Source organism: Ctenopharyngodon idella, chromosome 16 (assembly GCF_019924925.1).
Source record: "Ctenopharyngodon idella isolate HZGC_01 chromosome 16, HZGC01, whole genome shotgun sequence".
Classification (NCBI taxonomy): domain Eukaryota; kingdom Metazoa; phylum Chordata; class Actinopteri; order Cypriniformes; family Xenocyprididae; genus Ctenopharyngodon; species Ctenopharyngodon idella.
Window position 1 is genome coordinate 30417274 of NC_067235.1, and position 22827 is coordinate 30440100.

The following is a 22827-nucleotide window of genomic DNA, read 5'->3' on the forward strand; positions in this document are numbered from 1 at the left end:
CCATTCACATTGATAATCTCATCCGCTCACGACGCCCCACGCGAGCCGCCAGTGCTACCAGCGCAAACCCAGAACCCATGCAGCTGGGCTATTCTCCGCTTCAACCCGAGGAGCGAGAGTGGAGACTTCAAAGGCACCTTTGTTTGTATTGTGGTCAGGCCGGCCACTTCAAGATTAACTGCCCAGTGCGTCCCGCGCCAACCAGATCCAAAGCGGTGAGTTCCTCTGTCCTATCTGATTACTCACCCACCTGCCTCAAGATTCCCGTTCAAGTCAGTGTTAATGAACAAATTGTCTCCGCACAAGCCCTTCTGGACTCTGGTGCAGCTGGGAATTTCATGTCTGACACTTTCGTTAAAGAACACAATATACCCTTAACAGACTGCCATTTTCCGTTAACAGTGGAGGCGCTAGATGGAAAGCCGATCGGAGGAGGAAGAGTGGCATATATCACCGAGGAACTCGGACTGCAGATCGGAATCCTTCACCATGAACGCATACAGTTCTATGTCATTCATTCACCCAACAACCCCATTATCCTTGGTCTGCCGTGGTTTCGAACCCATGATCCACATATTTCATGGAAGGAGGGACAAATATTGCAGTGGGACGGCGCTTGCCATAACTGCTTACAGCCTGTCATCCCCCTGTCAATCCAAACGGCCCAGCTGAACGACACCAACCCCGAAAAGCTTAACATCCCGGCTGAATACGCCGATTTGGCTGTGGCATTCAGCAAACAGAAGTCGACTGAATTACCACCTCATCGCCCTGGGGATTGCGCCATCGAACTGCTACCAGGTACCACACCTCCCAAGGGCAGAATCTTCCCTTTGTCACAGCCCGAATCCGCTGCTATGAAGACGTACATTGAGGAGGAGTTAGCCAAGGGGTTCATTCGACCATCCACGTCACCCGCCTCGTCAGGCTTCTTCTTCGTGAAAAAGAAAGATGGAGGACTACGACCCTGCATAGATTATCGAGGTTTGAATGACATCACCGTCAAGTTCCGTTATCCCCTGCCTCTGGTGCCCGCTGCTCTTGAACAATTACGACAGGCTGAGTACTTCACCAAGCTGGACCTCCGCTGTGCTTATAACCTCATTCGTATAAGGGAGGGAGACGAATGGAAGACTGCTTTCTCCACGACCACCGGCCACTACGAGACCCTCGTCATGCCGTTCGGGCTTTCCAACAGTCCGTCAGTGTTCCAGTCCTACATCAACGACGTGTTCAGAGACATGCTGAACCGCTGGGTCATTGTTTACATTGATGACATCCTCATATACTCCCGGTCATTGGAGGAGCACGTCCAGCACGTCCGAGCCGTCCTACAAAGACTTATCCAGCATCAATTATACGCCAAAGCAGAAAAGTGCGAGTTCCATCAAACCTCCACCTCCTTTCTGGGGTATGTCATCAGCCGAGACGGGGTCGCTATGGATGATAGCAAGGTCAAAGCGGTACTTGATTGGCCCAAACCACATACACTCAAAGAACTACAGAGGTTTCTGGGCTTTGCAAACTTCTACAGGCGGTTCATCCGCAATTTCAGCAGCGTTGCAGCTCCGTTAACCACCATGACTAAACGTCAGACATCTCGCTTGCACTGGTCCTCAGAGGCTGATAAAGCGTTCACCGAGCTAAAGGAACGGTTCACCACGGCACCCATTCTTCGTCACCCAGACCCTGATCGACCCTTCATAGTGGAAGTAGACGCCTCTAACACCGGCATTGGAGCCATTCTGTCCCAGCGCCAGGGTACCCCTGAGAAAATGTTTCCCTGCGCCTTCTACTCCAGAAAGTTATCTACGGCAGAGCGAAATTATGACGTGGGTGACCGTGAGTTACTGGCGAAGAAAGCGGCGCTGGAGGAATGGCGCCATTGGTTGGAGGGAGCCCAACATCCATTCACCGTGCTCACCGACCATAAAAACTTAGAGTACCTCCGCTCCGCCAAGCGCTTGAATCCCCGCCAGGCTCGATGGGCCATGTTCTTCACCCGCTTCCAGTTTAAAGTGACTTATAGACCTGGATCCAAGAACACTAAAGCCGACGCCCTATCCCGTCAGACAGACCAGGTAGAGAGAGCGGACACCGAAGAACATATCATTCCCACCTCACTCCTCCTAGCTCCAATCCTGTGGGATATAATGTCAGAGATAACGCAGGCCAACGAACAGTCCGCACCACCCACTGCATGTCCGCCGGGCCGCACATTCGTACCAGCTCCCCTAAGAGACAAACTTTTGCACCACGTTCATGACCTCCCCAGTTCTGGTCACCCAGGCATCACCGCCACTCACAGCCTTCTCCAAAATCAATTCTGGTGGGACTCCATGCTCCAAGACGTCACTCAGTTTGTCCACAACTGCACAGCCTGACAAACATCCAAGACCCCTCACCAGTCCCCAGCTGGCCTGCTTCAGCCACTGCCCATTCCACAACGCCCCTGGTCACACATCGCCATAGACTTTGTCACCGACCTTCCTGCTTCACAGGGCAACACCACCATCCTCACTGTTATTGACCGATTCTCAAAGGCCTGCCGCCTCATTCCTCTGCCCAAGCTCCCCACTGCTTTCGAGACCGCTGAATTGCTCTGCAATTTCGTCTTCAGGTTTTATGAATTACCTGAGGACATAGTGTCAGACAGAGGTCCCCAGTTTACTTCTCGAGTCTGGTCAGCATTCTTCAAGAACCTAAATGTCAACGTCAGCCTCACGTCTGGCTACCACCCCGAATCCAACGGGCAGACGGAACGAATGAATCAAGAACTTACCCGCTTCCTCCGCACCTACTGCCAAAGAGACCAGCTAGAATGGAGTCGATACTTGATGTGGGCCGAATACGCTCAAAATTCCCTCAGAAAACCAGCCACAGGGATTACCCCCTTCCAGTGCGTCCTAGGCTATCAACCTCCCCTGTTCCCATGGTCAGGTGAACCCTCTGAACTCCCGTCAGTCAACGAATGGATGCGAAGGAGTGAGGAGACGTGGGACCTAGCGCGTTGCAGATGGTGATGAGCCATCAGGAGACAAGAGGTCCAGGCCAACCGACACCGACGACCGAACCCCCCGTACATTGTGGGGCAATGGGTCTGGCTGTCCACCAGGGACTTACGGCTGAGACTTCCCTGCAAGAAACTCAGTCCCAGGTTTGTAGGGCCTTTCCAAATTACCAGACAAATTACTCCTGTTTCTTTTCGGTTAAATTTACCTGCTAATTATCGTATCTCTCCCACTTTCCATGTTTCGCTGCTGAAACCCTCCGGAGGGCTGAGAGGGGAGCCGGAGGGAGCCGAGGGCCGTCATCTACCACCACTGATGATTGAGGGCGAGGAGGCCTATCAAGTCCGAGAACTGCTCGATTCAAGGCGCCGGGGTCGGAGACTGCAATATCTGGTCGACTGGGAGGGGTACGGCCCGGAGGAGCGATCCTGGGTCGACGCGGGTCATATCCTGGACCCTGCACTCATGGAAGAATTCCATCGGACGCACCCGGAGAGACCGGCCCCCCGACCACGTGGCAGACCCCGGCGTCCGCCTCCTCGCGTCTGGAGCCGCTCGCAGGGTGGGGGCTCTGTCGTGAATATGGCTCCCACGGCTCATCCTCCGGACCGTCGGAGGGAGCCATCTCCGGAATATTGACTCTTTGCCATTCGGACTCCATTTCCCATAGGCCCTCATTCCTGGGACTGATTGCACTTTCACCTGCACCACATCACACACACACACTATTTAAGCCTCACACGCACACCACATCTTTGCGAAGTCTTGATTTGCTACGGTAGTCATTTCTGAGCGTTATTTCTGTGGACTGATATCTTGTTATTACCCGGACCGTTTGTTATCTGTGAACCTCTGCCGCCTGCCTTGAACTTTGCCTGTACCTTGGACTGTGATTGTTTGCTGCCTGTCTTGATCTCTGCCTGTGACCCGTCTCTGATTCTCGCTGCCTGCCTCGACCCCTGCCTGTCCCTGACTACGGTATTGCTCTGCCCTTTTCTGTACTGCTGCTGTGTGTAATAAAGCTGCTTATGGATCTACACGCTGTTGACCCATCACTACACAGTCATACTTAAAAATTGCCATCTTTACACACAAAGGCATAGCATAGGTCTATTATATGTATACTTTTACACATTATTTGCATCTATTTTAGAAAACTTGATTATCTAATCAAAATATGCGTTACAGTGCCGATTAAAAAAAAAAAAAAGAACTGAAATCGAATACATTTCTGATTTATGTTTCTGTCGCTGCATGATGAGGATACAGTTTAAATATGCAACTTCGCTGGATAACAAATGCATAACAGTGAACAAATGGATATAAACTGTCACATTGTTTTAACCGCTTGAGGTACTAATAATGTTAGCATCCTCTCAGCCTCGACGGCAAACATAATACTGTTCTCCACTAATGCAGCATCTAGTCAACAAACTAATTACTTTATAATGGTACGAAATCATGTACTGTAGTGTACACTGTATAACATAGGCCTACCGTTTTGTTGTCTATGTTTTAAAACCGTTTTTGAAGTGTCCTGCTCTGTGCGGCGCGCAGCCTCACATCACGTGTCAAAACAAACTCTACGAGGCATCAGTGATAGTTTTTATTTCGCCTCTTGAGGCTGCTCTCATTATGTATAATGACAGCGCACTCTTCTCAGCCGGATGACATGTTTTTGTAGGCCAACCCGGAAGTTAGCGGCGCACGGGTTCCCTCGATCGAAAGCCAATGCATTTTCTCCATAGACTTTTGGAAAATCGCAAAAAATAAGTTCTGTGTTTAACAAAGGGTTATGACACTTACACGTTTTGTCTATCAAGATAATCTTTACAAGTTAGCACAACATTTATACATTTTGAAGCCTAAATAAAGTTGTCAGATATAAAAAGCTAACAGTAGGCTATAAACGGACTACAGCACACCATGGTCGCGGATCAACGTCACCACCACCAAGCTTCCTCAAACTTTATTTAGAAAACAACTTTATTTAAAAACATGCTCGCTGATTATGATCTGCGCTGTTCTGCGCTGTATCCACTTTTTCATGAGAAATGCTGTCCAAATGTCCTGTTTGTCATGATGACGTCTAAAGTCCCCGCCAAAGGAAGTAGTCCCTTTTAGCAATTTGTTACCGCCATTTTTAAGACACAATAAAGGTTTAAAAAATCACAAGAGTGTTATAGGTGTGTTTTATGTCATAGATCAAAACGTGAAAATATTTAGAGGCTTTGTTAACCACAGACCTTATTTCAGGCGATTTAGCAAAAACCCGTTCAAAAAACCCATGGACTTTGGGGCGATGGAACCGGAAGTCCTAAAATGCTAACTCGCTTCCGGGTTTTGCCTACAAAAACACGTCATCCCTGAGGTACTCTATGGACACAACCCAGAAAATGAAATCAACCACGGTTGTGCAAGCACTTGTTTGCACACGCTTTCTTGCAGTCTGTGTTCTTCCGACTTTATTTTGTAGTAAGTAACGTAAATGCTTTGGGAAAATGTATCGGAGTAAAAGTATACATTTTATTTAGGAAATGTAGTGCAGTAAAAGTTGACAGAAATATAAAAACTCAAGTAGGCTAAAGTACAGATTCTCCCAAATTACTTCGTTACATTACAACACTGGTGAAAGACCACCAATATGGAGAATATGGACGTAATGCGCAAAGTTTGATGCTAAGCGTTTCCCAGTGAAATACTGGCATAAAGTTGGCTTGACATTGGACGGTCGATATTTGCAAATTTAGGGTCCGTCTCTAATATTTATATCATCTAGTAATTATATAATTTTTTACCTCTAATACACCACTATGACCAACTGCCTTGAGCGCACGCACGGCATCCGATGTGTGAGGTCTGAATGCACTCTGATGCCGGAAGTGATCACTCCCACTCATTGACATAGGCTGTTTCTCAATTCCAAGAATGCCGAGAACGGACTTGCATTCTCGTGGAGTCCGGTCTTGCCAGGCGAACTTGAAAGAACGAACTCGGAAGGATGCGAGGACACAGAACGCATCATTTAAGAATTGAGATGTGCTGCGATCTTGATGCTCAGTTCGGTTTCTCGCACAAACTGATCGTTTCATGTCTTAGGACATCAATGTGTCATCACGAGTCACCGGGTTTAATTTCAATTTGTCTGTGCATGTTTTTTTGACTCTTATAGATGGAGTTCCCATTGACATGCATTATACGACTGACAGACCACAACGGTTGGAGTTAAAAATCATCATTTGTGTTCTACTGAAGAAACAAAGTCACCTACATCTTGGATGCCCTGGGGGGTAAGCAGATAAACATCAAATTTTCATTTTTGGGTGAACTATCCCTTTAAGGAAAGTTATATGTCTACCTCAGATTTAACGTTTGAACTGTACATCAGCATTGGGGAATAACGTTATAATCTTGTTCACTGTAGAGAAAGCTGCTTACATGTAGGCTACACAGGGAAAGTAACTGTGAAGATATTGAATTAAATGTAAACATAACTTTTGTGTCTTTATCAGCTTTTCTGCATACTGGCCCTTATAATCATCACACATGCACTTATAGCTTGCTCGCTTAATGTAAATCTGTTTTAATGAATGAATAACTGTTGCTCTGTTCTTCGTCAACACACGCTTGCACCACCTGCTGGTGAGGTCGACTAACAGCAGATGGCGATTATGCTCGGTACTCTTACTGCTATTCCTGCAGTTCCCGGATGTGAAATGTTGAAATTTTAACCACTGAATTTATGGACGCGAAATAAAATGGACCAAAAATTGCCTGCTGAATATTATAGGTTGTATTTTTAAACAGAATGAATATTTTGGAAGTGAAATCTGAAAGGTGAATATGGATTATTGTAAATGTGTGTGAACTGTTTTTAATTGAAATATTCACAGCTTAAATATACAACCATGTTGAATTTCAGCCCATAAAAATGCAAGCCCCCAAAATACAATGCATTTAAATACAAGCACGTTACTGTGTGATGGAACCACTGCATTGTTCACCTAAAAGATGGATGAGAAAATCAAGAGTGGTTTCATTTTCAAAAGCATTAAAATTTTTGTTGGGTTTTAGGTCTAGACATTGTGCTGATGGAATTAACATAACTTGAGGGCTTCGGTTCATTTATGCTCCTTTGTTAGTAAAGGGATGTTTCTGAAACTATTACCTGTAAGGTAGGTTTCTCATAAGGTTCCTCGTTCTTCCAGTCATGCATACATTCTGACTTATAAGAATAACATCCGTGCCTTTAGTTAAAAAAAGATTAATCATACAAGTTAAAAGGATATTTGGGCTCAGTACAAAATGAAATATTTATAGAAATTAAAACTACATTTGGGAATAATGTTCTATAAATAATAATTACTTCCAATCCAAATATTAAATATGAATTATTTCACTTCTTTGATGCTTATACTGACCAACATGTCTTGCAAACAGTAAAATATTAGGTGCGTTGGACTTAAAGCAGTGCTGCGGAGACCAATCGGTGTATGACATAAAAAGTACAGAGAGATAAGAAAGCATATGGAGTCATCTGCTCTCTAATCACTCTCACTTTGATGCTACCCACACTTACAAAGTCTGTTCTTTTCACACTACACAGCATCACAATGGTCCTTTTCAGTCGAAACATGTTTCACAGTGCAGGACTATTTAAAATGGTTATCAGCAGAGACTTTATACAATCATATCTCACTGTTAGAAATGTCTACATTCTTATTATGCTTGCTTTACATTTTTAAGTGGCATCCCATATTGTTTAGTTTTTGATCCCTCTGGTTTCCAGATTATCTTAATGTTAAACATCAAGCACTAGTTACAGTAGAAGTGTAAAAATATCGGCCCTATTGTTCTTGAATTCCTGTCAGCATGTGAGACGTCTTAAGATTCTGTACATGATGTACATACTCACTGATGTGATTTTTACTTTCATTAGCCCCTCTGACAAGTAACTTTTGAAATAAGCATTAGTGGTGCTGTAAAAATTGTCATCTTTAAGACACTAAAAGTACCTACTGTAAATATTTTGCATCAAAGGCTCCATGATACAAGGACAGCTTACAGTATCAGTGCATTTATTCGACGTCTATTAATGTCTAGTTCAAACAGAACATTTAAAGTAGCGTCTGATTAATAAAAATCTGTTAAAATGGAAGAAACTGAACTAGAAAAATGGGTTCTGACCTATACCATTAATATCACAACATTTATTATGTCACGACAAATACTGCAAAATGCCTTGTGATGGTCTTAATACACTTTAATCATCTACAGTTTTTTAGGATTCTCATTTTTGACCAGTGAATCTCACATTTCCAGTAGTGATTACAGGATAAAGTTTTCAGGAGAACATTTAACAAACATAACTTCTTATAAATGACTAAATTTAATTTACATGTATTACTTTGTATTTTACAAATGTCTCTAATAGATCTTTACTTTATTTTAATTAGTAACAGATCATTTGATTAAATTAAAACAATTAAATTGTTAATAAAAAATAATTTATTTATTAAATCACCAAACAAATTAATAAAGTTCTGTTGTATTTCATTTTACCATTAGTTTGCAGTCATCTTGCATTTTTATCATCTTTGAATTGATTTTTATTTAAAAACAGGCTTGCGTCAATTTATTTGTCGGCATGTCACTCAACTGTCACCTTTTCAACTAGATTTCTTTGGCCTTAGTTTTCTTCTAGTCTTTTTTATTTTAACTATAGCTGAACATCTGTTATTGACTCTTGTGGATGAAGTTGCCACCCAAAATGTTGACAATGGCCTAATTTCAATACATTTTGAAAATGTCAGAGATATTGGCTGAAATTAGTACAGTCTGTGACAGTCACAATGCTAAGGCATGGATCAAATATCTCAAATAAGAGATCTCACAATAGATCAGTTACAGACACATCCAACATAAGCAAGCAAGAAGTAATAGACAATAAAGCCCAGCTAGGTGTTTCTTCAACTTTCATATCAACTTATATATATATATATATATGTATTTATTCATTTTCTTGATGTAGCATTCATGAGTCAGCTGATTGTTTGAAGGGATAGTTCACCCAAAAATGAAAATTCGCACGTCAAGCGAACATGCATGAGCTTCCGTTTCCCACAACTGATGTGTGGTAAAATAAAAACATGATAGTGTCACCAACCTGTGCTTTATTTTTTTTTAAAACACATCACTCATGTAAAATGAAAGTATGTTCAACAACTCAACATTTTTCAGAACACAAGTGTTATTTTTAAGAATATTTTGGTTATTTGCACTTTGTCATATTTAACGATTCTTCCTCTCTTCGTGATGATCTCTTTATATTCTAGAGCTCCTTTCCCCTCGATGTAGCATTCCTGGGTTACTTTTCCGGTTTCTGGGAGAGGGCAAGGAAATGACATCAGGGACAGCTGATGATTTAACAGGGGACTAATGCCGTTCCCATCTCTCTTTGTGGAGGTGGATCCTGTCGATATTATAACAAAGGAGATTTTTTCCCCTCCATCTTTTTACATTTTACAATTGTTACATTTGTATTTGACTAATTTTGGGTACTTGAGTGTTTTCTTGGTTATTGAGCCCACATAAAATCTTTAAAAAAATCTAAATCTTTTTACTCGTAAACAAAGGACAGATGAGAATGTTAGGCAGATGGCCTTGGCACTTTAAAGGTGCGGTAAGTAGATTTTGAACAACGCTGTTGGACATTGTTGATATTTGAAACAAACCCAAACAAAGCCACCCCTCTCTTCATTGCTCCGCCTCAAAAAACTCACACTCCAATCCCAACCACCCTGCTCCGAGTCGGTCTCCCGAACCCCGACCCGATAGCTGCTGGCAGGCGATGCGAATGAACAATGACGCTAAACAGTGCACTTTCTAGCGGCCGTCAGTGTGCAAAACTCTCACTATCTGGCCTCTGTTACACACACAATGTGAGTGGATGTCTGTTTAACTCAACTGACGCGCAACAAAATGCTTCACGAAAAATAAAGCACAGTTGATGAACGAATGACAAGGAAGCACAAAAAATGAACATACAGTACACAAGAGTAAATACAAAGCGTTCGTTGTTAGTCGCAAACAGCACAGCAGCTCCAGACAATCAAAACCGTGTTAATCACATGAGAAGCGGGATCAAAGCAGTCTCAGCGTCTGTTTTCAGGCCTTCCCACTTAGCTCTCTCCAGCGCTGGAAAGCTTTTCTAATATAAATGCGGGTCCTAAAGCGCTTGCCCAGTCATAAACCTTCATTCCAGTGATATTCTTTTGAGCTTTTTTGTATTGTGTCCCATCTCTCGTTCTGCAGTTTTTTTTTTTCTTTCTTATTTTCAAATCTCCCTCTTGCTCGTTCTCTCTCCTCGACCGTCATACGCACCCTAATGCTGATTGGTTACGCTTTTGTTGTTGGTGTCGGCCTAACTAACTTCCAAACAGTATTTGAAATTCTACTGAGTCCACCTTTAAGAATTGATTAATCAGTTGGAGAATGGAGGGATGGCACCATTACGGGTAATGTATTATGCGATCAATATATTTTAGGATCCTGTGAGGCAGGATTGCGTAGGGAACTTCAGGGTATGGTTAGAGCATCTCCTGATAGTTCTTTTGTAGAAGTTAAACAAGAAGCGATTCTACGAGCAGAGGAGTTTGGGGAGGTAAGGCAAGCAGTAACTGCAACGGTACAGTTAAAACCAGCCCCAGATACAACAAAATTGGTAGAGGAGATCAACAGGAGGTCTTTATTCAATTAAAAGGAGAAATAATGGAAATGGGTGCTGGAATGATGAATGAAGTTCGTGAAGGAGTACAGAACTTACTTACTTAGTTAATCCATATATTGGATACATTGAGATGGATTTGAATATATGTGGGAAAGTCATACCAAAAAGAGGAGTGTTGATTGTTAAAGACTCAATTGGATCATTGTACCTAGGACTGACTGGCATGAATGTTATTAACCTTAAAATGGGGTATTAGAGGTAAAAAATTATATAAATACTATTCGGTTTCTCGCACAAACCAAATGTTTAATTTGGATTTGTCTGTGCATGTTTTTTCTACTCTCATAGATTTTGTTACCATTGACATGCATTATATGACTGACAGACTGCAAAGGTTGGAGTTAAAAATCATCATTTGTGTTCTACTGAAGAAACAAAGTCACCTACATCTTGGATGCCCTGGGGGTAAGCAGATAAGCATCAAATTTTCATTTGGTGTATCCTAGGTGTATATGACTTCAGCGATGTCTTCTTTCTTTAAAAATATCCTTATTCCTCCAAGGTTTGTAATGGTTGTGAATGGTAGCCCAATTTCTGAAGACAGAAAAAATGCATTCATCCATAAAAAATGAAGTAGCACAACGCGTAGTACATCATGTCATTGTGTAGAACGTCATGTCATTGTGTACTACATCGCGGAAGCTAACGCTTTTTGGACATACGTCAAATGCGTATGGCTGTCGCGCCGGAAGCTCGTTATTTTACTTTATAAAGTTTTAAATAAGGATATTTGTTTTACACAAATGCATCGATTCACTTCGGAAGGCCTTTATTAACCCCTGGAGTCCTATGGATTCATCTCTGATTGTGTTCATCTGAAAGAAGATAGTCATATACACCTAGGATGGCTTGAGGGTGAGTAAATTATGGAATAGCCATTTTTGGGTGAACTATCCCTTTAAGTAAAGTTTAAGTATACTTTATGTAGCAAGTATACAAATATCAATGTACTAGTCTAGAAGTATACTTCTAAGTTTACTGTTTCAATAGTACTTTGGACTAAATTGGCCCACTTTTTTATGTATAAAAGTATACTTTTAAGTATAACTTTCATCACTGCATGCTTGCAGCTTTAATTTAACATTGAAACTGAACTGTCTTGTTAATGATTAAATAAAAGACATTAGATTTAAGACAAATTAATTTTAAGCAACATAAAAGACAGAAAACTTAAAGGTGTTTCATATAAATGTAATAAATTCTTTCCTCAAATTCTTTCCATTTCTTTACTAATGCTCTTCAAAGTTGTGAAAGCAAACTGACTTTATTTGTGTCACACAGAGATCTCTGTCAGCCTCGAATGACAAAATCTCAACCCAATTGTCAACAGGAATGTTCCTGCAAGAAAGAAACAAAAAGTATTTACAAACAGTGCAAAAGTTTCCCTCAACTGTGTTGTTGTGTGGGTGAGGTTATGCTATTGTTATCAACTGTAAAAACAGATTCCCAAGAGATATTTATGCATTAATGAAGCATACTATGTTTAAACATCTGTAAATTATGCATATTGTTTCAGATGAATTATGAAAAAATCCTCACATACCTCTACTGATGTGAATGATCCATACGATCGACAATATGAATCTGACACTTAAACTGAGATGATCCCTACACTGTAAAAAAGAATTGTTGGTTTAACTTTAAAAAGTAAGTTACCTGGTTGCCTTAAAATTTTGAGTTCATTGAAATTAAAAATTTGAGTTAACACAATGAAGGCGATTGGTTTAATCAACAGAAGCTCAAAATATTATGTTATCTGAACTACATTAATTATTGAAGTTGATTTGACAAAAGAAAAAAATGTTGTGATAACAAATTATGAAAATAATTTTTTATAGTGTAGTGATGTGGTAAGCAGAGATCACAGCCAGTGTTGGGGAAGTTACTCTAAAAAAGTAATTAATTACTAGCTGATAATTACATCTTCAACAGGGTAAGTAAATTACTGTACTAACTGCTCTCTCTAAAAAGTATTTACTTATTATTTTCTAAATCCCATATCAACCTCGACCAGTTGAACAAATAAATAATGTAAAAATTGCATAAATTATTCTTGAACTGACCAAAGTATTTAAATGGAAGTTTACATTACATTTTAACATAAGATGTAAAATTTTGATGTTAAATTTACTATTGTTTTATATAGAATTGTTCTAGTCTAAACAGTATTTTTAATGCAATTACATCAGAAATAACTATTTAAATTGCAAAAAAAATCTTAAGTGTAATCTGTTATTTTACTTTTTCAAGGGAAAAGTAATGCATTGCATGCATTGGGGGGTTATGATAGGCTACAGTTTATACTCAATACAACACTTACTCAATACCGGTAAAATATCTGGACCTGCAGCATGAAATATGTTTTGCCTGGAAAGTACATCAGCGATGACAAGATGACAGACAGATGTCAGCTCTTTGAATGGATATCATTATCATTTACACTAAATCAGCATTTACACTAAATAATTTTAGTTATGTGCAGCTTTACTTAGTCTACTTAGTCCTTTCGGATCTATTCAAATATGTCGCCCACACTTACAAAGTTATGTGTTCTTTTCACACTACACCGTGTCTGTCGTCACAAGAGTCATTTTCAGTCAAAACATGTTTCAAAATGCAGGACTTGAAGTTGCAGACAGGTCTATTATCTATCTGGCATCTGTTTTACTAAAAAAAAAAAAAAAAATTGTGTATGTGTGTAGGCCATCTTTGAATGTTTGCATAACAGGGACTTTACAATCATAGCTCACTTTTATAAATGTCTACATTCTTAATGCATGTACATTTTTAAGTGGCATCTTAATGTCTATGTTATACTTCAGGCATTTATAAATTTTGAGGACTTTTTTTGCCTCCTCCTTGCTGTCAGTGACAATAACATTGCCTTAGGAATTGATCATTCTTAATATCTCAAATAAGAGATTTCATGTTGTAAGACTATAATTAGAGATATGGCGACCAAGAGAGGTCACAATACCGAGATCAGTTACAGACACCCACAGCATAATCAAGCAAGAAGTCATAAACAAAACCCAGCTGGGTGTTTCTTCAACTTTCATGTCAAATTTTTTGTTAAACTACTGTTTTATGGTTATACAGTCATATTAAAACTTTTTATAATGTCTTTTTATAATAGTAAAATATTAACAGCCATCATACATAATCTAAACAAAGAGTGAAATAATCATTTTTATTAATAATTTAACTAATCATAGTTTGTTTTATTAATTTATTCATATTCTTTCAAATAAAGCAATTAAAGTAAAATAAATAATCAAAGAAATTTTAGAGTGTACTGACAAAGGTAGAATTGAATGAATTGAAGAATAGAATGTTACTAGTGTTACTAATATTAGCTAAAAATGACTTTTGCCTCTTCCTTGGTAAATAGAGAATAAGTTATAATGATACAAAACTGGAAGACCATTAAATATACTCTTCAAAGATAAAATACTCTGAATGAATGAATGAAAGAATTAATGAAACAAATATGACATCTGAGGTTGCAGTTCCTTTTCCAGCGCACCAGAGGGAGCCATTTCCTAAATATTACTCCAGATCAAGCGTTTGATCCACAGCAGCATTCATGCCTCCTGATTGGTTCAAATACAGCACATGCACTTGCACAACTTGTCAAGCATGCAGTTTTTATAATAGTTCAGCCAACAATGCAAATTTTGTCATCAATTACTCATCCTCATGCCACTCATTTCCTCCTCATGAAATAATGAGCGTATGTACAAAAACCCTAGTACATCTCCTGATACATATATGTAGAGGCAGTCGTGGTCTAATGGTTAGAGAGTCAGACTGGTAACCTGAAGGTTGCGGGTTTGAGTATCAATACCAGCAGGAAATGACTGAGGTGCCCTTGAGCAAGGCACCTAAGCCCCAATCACTCCCTGGGCACCACAGCAAAAATGGCTGCCCACTGCTCTGTGTGTGTGTGTGTGTATGTGTGTGTGTCCACAATTTGCAGTGTGTGTTTGTTAACTATACACTACCAGTGTTGGTGGTGACGCGTTACAACTAACTTGAGTTATGTAATCCGATTACTTTTTCAAGTAACTAGTAAAGTAACGCATTACTTTTAAATTTACAACAAAATATCTGAGTTACTTTTCAAATAAGTAACGCAAGACACTTTTTCCCATTATTGTTTTCCCATTATTGACTGACACTTCTCCTGTCCTCATGTTGAGAGAAATCAGAAGTAAGTGCCTATGTGCTGTGTAAACATGATGGTTGTTGTAGTTCTAGACTAAATGTGAGCATTTACTCATCTCAATTGCACAAAAACAGAGTATACTTTACATAAAATATACTTTTTATGTGTTTAATCTCACTTTATTAACCAAGATCTTTGCTGCTGACTTTAGATAAACATCACATTTTTGATCAGCCTGAAGCTTATTCATTTCACTTTTTGTGTGAAAGGGCCTGTACATTTGCCAAAAATAGAACGTTTTTGTTGTTATTAAAAACAAACATGCAAGCCCATCCCAGCCCAGGTAAGAAAAAGTGATGTAACACATTACTTTTCATAAAAAGTAACTAACGCAATTTACGGGAATTTAACAGGCTAGTAGGCTATTTATTTCATTCTATTTGGCTAGTAATTAATAATATATATATATATATATATAAATATTACATAAAAAAGACAAGCTCAGTGAATGGATTTAAAAGGCTGTGGGGTGGAATGGATACAAATGTTTTCTTGTAGGCCTATATTATTTTATGTTCTTACATAATCTTTTATTCTTAACATTTATTGATAATAACCTTAATTTAAATGCTGTCTATAGGCAACATTGCACGCAATATAATATAGGCCTAATATAACAATAGGCCTATTATATAGGATAATATAATCATTTCTTAGTTCTGCACTTTTTTGTCATCCTTAATTTAAAATAAAATATTAATTTATTAATAATATCCATTTTTAAGGTTGCAATGGTCACACAGGTTTGTTTTACGCCTTAAACTCGTGCCCACAAGAAAAATATGTTGTTCCCTCAAAATAGGATCTCAAGGCCACAACATAAGGCTGTTGTTACATTCAACAAAATTATCTTCTGACCAAGACATATTATCACATTCCCACAAAACTCTAGACTGTATTAATGAACTGTATTAATGAATGAAATGTTCAAGGTGTCTGAATACATTTTGGTTTGACTGTACAAGCCTCCGAAGGACAGGACTAGGAAGGACGCACGTCCTGATTTTGCCAAGTTAGACGTGTTCCTGGGTCAACATATTTTATTGATCCTGGAACAACAATGGTATGGTATGACAATACCATAATTATAAAAACCATACTTTCGAATGAACAATATATTATAGGGCAACTTATTCAGTCTGTTTCCATTAATCAGTCATACTTACCTGTATAAAAAATGTAAGCCCAAAATGGATGGATTTGATATTAATAACTGATGGGAAATGTTGCAGTGATCAATTAAGTGATTTATTCTGGTTTTGGGGAAATGAAGGACATGAAAATTTAAAGATGCTAAATTGCATTTTTTTTTTTTTCTAAAAGTACACATTATGAACTTCCAAATCAGTTTATTGACAAAAGAAATAACTGAGAAGTAAGAATACACAGCAGATATCTTATCAACCCTCATTTAGGGCTGTGAAAAAAAAACTATATATATATATATTAAAAATATTTTCCCTATTTTTAAGCAGCCAATAAAACATGAATTCTTCAGTCTCATTTCTTGGAATATCCATAGACCTCTGGATGCTGGCTGGATGCCATCATTAGTACACATATTTTCATTACATAAGCAATTACATATCTAAATTAATGTGATGACATGACATAGTTTCAAGTAGGCTTTAATCAGTTGAATAAATCCTGTATTCTTCAGTTTCAACAGGCCGGCCGTTCTTCATGACTATACGTTGATATGTTTCAACACCTTGATCAAAGTTGTTGTAATGTCGAGTCATTGCCCCATTTCTTGGTACATTCATAGACCTCTGGATGCTGTTGTTACTATGTGACGGAACCAACGCATTGCTCACCTAAAATAAAATATGAGAAAAAAAGTGGTTTTATGATCATAAACATCTTGTTGCAATTATTGACTGAACCTTTGTGTTATTGGATTTAGTAAAAACTGACTCTCGAGAAAATGTTCTCCTTTCAGCTCATTTGAACATCATTGCTTGTAAAGAAATATTTTGGAGTTTGTCTGATACTCTGTGTAAACACTATCATCCATATGGCCCTATCGGTGTCAATGTGACATTTCCTGCTACATACCTCGGATGCTGTTTTATAGAACCACTACATTGCTCTTTCTTTTATAAGAAAATTTGAGGAAATGCAACAAATGGTTTCATGTTCATAACCATTTACATGTTTCAGCTTACTGACTGAAACTTTTTAGTCTAGTGGGTTTAGATAGCAAACTGGGTCCTTGGAAAAAAACTTCCTATAAAGAGGTCTCCTTTCAGTTAATTTCAAACTCGGCTTGTAAAGAAATATTTTGAGATGTTTGACACACTCTTACCGAATAAGTAGGAATGCCAGCAATTTCCACAGGGTCAAGCACATGCCTTAAGTTAAAAAATTTGGTCATGTCAGAAGTTATGCATTATAATGGAGCTATGTTGAAACTCAGAATATAAATTATATTTCAGAAGTAAAAAAAAAAAAAAAAAAATCCACACATAACCCCACTGACCTGGAAACTGACTTGGATGATTCATGCGATCTATGTTGTGATTTAGACTTGCGCTTTGAGTGAGGTGATCCCTAATGGTGTGGAAGTAGAGATCACAGATGACATGAGAAATCTCTCCAACTAATGCCCTTTATCACATTTTCATGTATTTCTCTTTGACTTTTGTCTATCTGTCTTTATTTTAGATCTCCAACACATTATAATACTAACAAAAATGAAATTTATATTATCCCTGTAATTTTTGGCATCAGTAAGCAGTAACTATAAGAACTTGGTAGTATTTGATTGAGAAATCTTGTTGAGTAGAACTTTAAAATGCTTAAGGGTTTGTTCACCCAAAAATGAAAATTCTATCATTAATTACTTACCCTCATGTCGTTCCAAACCCGTAAGGGAACACAAATTAAGATATTTTTGATTAAATCCAATGGCTCAGTGAGGCCTACATTGCCAGCAAGACAATTAACACTTTTAATGCCCAGAAAGCTACTAAAGACGTATTTAAAACAGTTCATGTGACTACAGTGGTTCAACCTTAATGTTATGAAGCGACAAGAATACTTTTTGTTTGCCAAAAAAACAAAATAACGACTTTATTCAACAATATCTAGTGATGGGCGATTTCAAAACACTGCTTCATGAAGCTTCGAAGCTTTACGAATCTTTTGTTTTGAATCAGTGGTTCGAAGCGTGTATCTAACTGCCAAAGTCACGCCCCCCAGTGGTGAACCATTGAAATTTCAAAACACTTATGACGCAACGAAGCCTCGTTTACTGAAATCACGTGACTTTGGCGTATCTTGCTGGCAATGCAGGCCTCACTGAGTCATGGGATTTTATGAAAAATATCTTAATTTGTCTTCTGAAGATGAATGAAGGTCTTACGGGTTTGGAACGACATGAGGGTGAGTAATTAATGTGTAACTAAAATGGATACTTAAAAATATTAAAGGTTAAAAAAAAGAAAATTCACACGATTAAAGACAAATTCATTTTAACCCACATGCAGGACAGTATACTGTAGTAAATATAACTGTATTTCATGACTCACCATTTTCCTTGCAATGCTCCTCTTCTAAACTGTGAAAACAAACTGACTTTGTGTTCCAGAGATCTCAGCAGAGGGGTCCGTAAGCCTTACATAACAAAATCGGTATGTTAACCATCTGTCTGCATTACTATTGTTGGGGCAAGCATGAAAGACAATGAAACGCAGTGCAAAAATGACAAACTCATGTAACGATAAACGTGTGTATGGTAACATATTGTCTGTCACCCACATACGATAATATAATGTGAAATTGATTTTGTTTTATATTAATTTTTTCATATTTTATTAAGGAACTTATTTTTGCTGTTGATACCTTAGAGAGAGGATATTGTGTGATTAATGTGGGTGGAGTCTGAAGCGAGAAGTAGTAGAGTGTGTGAATGTAGAGAGATGCTTCTCTCGCTAGTTTGCACTCTGAGCCCAATAAAAAGTTAACAGTCATCATCGATATTCATTGTCATCCTTTTTTTTTTTTTTTAACAAAGTTATAGTAGAACTCATGCATTCTTGGTCACCTGAACCCCACGACTTACAATAGTAGGCTGTTCTTTGTATTAACAACATAAAAGGGCATAAATGGTATTTTGAACGAATTACTACAAATTAAATAATTAAATATTTAAAAAAAAAAAATCTTTCAATACATAAAGTGATAGTAAAAACATAAAATACTTTATTAAATGACTAAACAAATTAATAAATGTCTGTTGTATTCCATTTTAGCATGAGTTTGCATCCATTTTTCATGTTTATCATTATCTTTGGATTGATTTTTAATATAGTTTAAAAATCATGGTTAATACAATTTATTTTAAAAGATATAGTTTAATAACGTTCATCATTTAGAGATTACCTAGTTTGATTTCATTAAAGAAAAAATCTAACTTTAAGAAAGCATGTTTGTTTATATTATTATATTATTTATTTGTTTACATTTATTTATAACAAAACATGTTTTATGAACATTATATTTACTCACAGTCTTTGTCCAGTCCTCAAGCACCTCTTCAAACCCGTGGAAGCTAACTGAATTACCTTCAACAGAGACTGAAATGTTAAGTCTCAAGGAATAACATCTCCACCCACTATCAATAATATCCAAGTAAATGCATTCAGAATGAAACTGAAAGTACAGACATGCAAGGCTGCTGCTGAAATTAATGAGGTCTGGGACAGAGAAGTGGTCCCCAGGACATTTTTTCAACTGGTTGTTGTTAGGTAACAAGGTTTTTTTAAATGCATAATTTAAACAGGCTGAACCACTTGCATGACCAGCAAAGTATGTAATTAAGAGCATTTTTTAATGGGATTTCATAGCAAATATGTTTAATATTTTGAATCATCTGCATATTATCTAATTAATTTAATTTAAACAATTTTTACCACTTCCTTTCTTACTTCCCTAAGAAGATGTTCTTAATTATTTAGCTGTGTTGAGTGTTACAAGTGTTACTTTATTAACAATGTGAAAAGAAAAGAAAAGAAGTTACAAGGTTTTAAAGAGATCATTTACAGAGACACCCATAATCGAAAAGTAATAGACAACAAAACCCATCTCTTAGTTTCTTTAACTGTGGACAAGTGCCTTTTTTTGCAAAGTTAAAGGAGCACTCCACTTTTTTAAAAAATAGGCTCATTTTCAAAAAAAATACCATGGGTGCAGCAGGCGCAATGATATTACGCAGCATCTCTCACAAATGTCTCCATGGTTGCAAGGCATGCTCCCTGTGCAAGCAGGGGGTCACAGGCGCTGCGTAATATCATTGCGCCTGCTGCACCCATGGTACGACAGCAAAGTTCCTTGATTATTACGCCGGAATGAGAGTATAGTTCCTAGACATATCGGCCTAGAAAATCACAACTTTTCATTTTCCGACGGTCTTAGTACACGATGTAACTACAGAAGAGTCAAGTTTTAAATAGGAAAAATATTGAAACTCTTTGGTCAATTTTTAGCGAGATGCTAACGGTCTAATCAGATTCAATGAACTATGCTAAGCTATGCTAAAAGTGCTACCGCCAGACCCGGAGATCAGCTGAATGGATTCGAAAACGGTAAAACTCAACTGTTTAACTCTAGGGGAGTTGGAAAATGAGCCTATTTTCAAAAAAAGTGGAGTGTTCCTTTAATTACCCCCTTTTCTAGACTATCAACAGTAAAATATGAAAAGTCATAAAATATTATATAATATAAACAAAGAGTGAAATAATCAACCATACAAATTATTTTAATTAGGGCTGTGAAGTCATCTATTGAAAGAGTTGATAGGCTACATCTATTCGCTCATTCCTGCTGAGTTTCAGTTTCTGTATCAGCCATGTGCGCCTGCGTGGCTTATTGGGACAAGCAGGGGAGTCGGACAGGCAAGTGGAAATAGTGGAACTGAGTAACAGGGGCCCTAATAGAGGTGGGCCCACAAAGATATATTGATAATCTACAATATTATTATGACAACATAACATTGTTATAATAACATGCTATCTGTAGGAATAAAATTTTGCAAGACTCATTTTCAGTCCGTAAAAAATAGAAATGTTCTTTATTTTACTGGCGGTGTGTGCCCTCCCATGTTAGCGGTCCCCTGTATCAAAAGGGAAAGTGGTTTGGTCTTGTAGTCCAGCGCTGTCGGTCAAATTCAGCATGTGGAGTGCTGCGTGTAAAGAAGGGTTAATCGGGTTATCAAAAACAGCAGAAGTGAGAGGGGGAAAGAAAGCTACAGGAGGACAGACAACTTCTAGTTATTTTTTGGAAGAATGGTGAGTCTTGTAAGAGAAAAGCTTATAAAGGGTTAGTTCACCCAAAATTCTGTCATTAGTTATTCACTCTCATGTCGTTCCAAACCCAGTAAGTCTTTCTTTCATCTTTGGAACACGAACGAAAATCTGAGAGCTTTCTGTCCCTCCATAGACAAAACTACCAGAAGCCAGATTGAATTTAGGCTTTTATTCACATATAAACATTCATCAACTCACACATCAGTTGTGGTAAATGGAAGCTCAAGCATGTTTGCTTGACATGCGAGAACCGCTTAAGTTCATTCTCATGTTATGCAGCACAAGCACATATTATTGGCTGGATCAACCAGGCAGGGGTGGATTATGACTTGCAAAGTCCTCAGGCCAATTATCTTCAAGGATCCTCCACCCTCATTGTTTCATCAAACTTTTTTTTTCGGATTGCTGGTGTTTGTGTTCATAGTTATCCTCAGTATTATCGGTGACTATCATATCATGCATTATACAATACTGAATAAATTACAAAGAAGTGATTCCTGAGCCTAAAGTAGTAACACAATCATACTCTCTCATTAATTTGCTTTTCCACCACCAGAGGCCTCTGTTATCCTGTTTGTTCCCATAATTCCTTAAACATTGAGGGCCCTATCATACACTGAGCACAATGGCGCGACGCAAGTGTTTTTTGCTAGTTTCAACCCAACACAGTTATCATTTTCACATCTTGCGCCACGTTGTTTAAATAGCAAATGCATTTGAGCCCATTTGTTACAAATATGGTAGAACTATCACTTCTACCTCTAAAGATTGTTTTATAAATAATCTTCCGGAACAGTTTCATCTCCTTAGCATACCAAATATCTTAGAAGAACTCAGTGTTACAACAGAAACTATTGACTCTCTTTTTTCCAGCACATACACAGTTGGTCCTTTGCGCTTAAAGAAGATTAAGGAAGTAAAGGCAAACTGACTTTACTTGTGTTGCACAGAGATCTCTGTAAGCCTAAAATGACAATATCTCCACTCATCTGTCAGCATACAATGTTCCTGGTGCTGAGAAAGAAACTGAAAGCATTTACAGAAACAGTCTGTTACTGTCTCTGTAACTGTGAGACTTGAACTTAAACCATGAACTTAACAATGCAATACATTATTTTTAGATTTATTTATTTTTTTTTTTTACAAACTATATTTTCTAGTTTCAATTATTATTTTTGACAATGGCAGACAGTTTCATGTAAGTATATTGTAAATGATTAATGCAGTAACATACAAGGATGCTCCTCACAGAAATGAAATCTTGTGCATCTGTCATTAATGTTACATTTTAACCATTGGCAAGCGATAAAATAAGATTTTATGTGCTTATAACACTGAACGGCTTAAATTAAAGGGTTTCTTTCCGAGAAATGAAACAGGTAAAATTGTAACATAGCACACGCTCTAAAACAATTGTAAACTAATGACTGCAATCTGAATACCATTTAAAAAAATAACAACAGCACTTCACTTTTACAGCCTCATTTTATT

At 38.2% G+C, this 22827-nt stretch overlaps 2 long non-coding RNA genes across 2 annotated transcripts; one reads left to right on the forward strand and one right to left on the reverse strand.

Annotated features, from left to right (window-relative positions):
* Nucleotides 1–3568: 3568 nt before the first annotated feature.
* LOC127497872 (uncharacterized) lies at nucleotides 3569–11672 on the forward strand. The gene is made up of 3 exons (XR_007925680.1): nucleotides 3569–3989; nucleotides 6184–6301; nucleotides 11089–11672. It is a non-coding gene; the product is annotated as an uncharacterized LOC127497872 (long non-coding RNA).
* A 4569-nt stretch (nucleotides 11673–16241) lies between these two features.
* Nucleotides 16242–19665, reverse strand: LOC127497808 (uncharacterized). The gene is made up of 5 exons (XR_007925657.1): nucleotides 19541–19665; nucleotides 18562–18646; nucleotides 17511–17581; nucleotides 17337–17382; nucleotides 16242–16845 (listed from the first exon to the last, which is right to left on the reverse strand). It is a non-coding gene; the product is annotated as an uncharacterized LOC127497808 (long non-coding RNA).
* Nucleotides 19666–22827: the final 3162 nt, after the last annotated feature.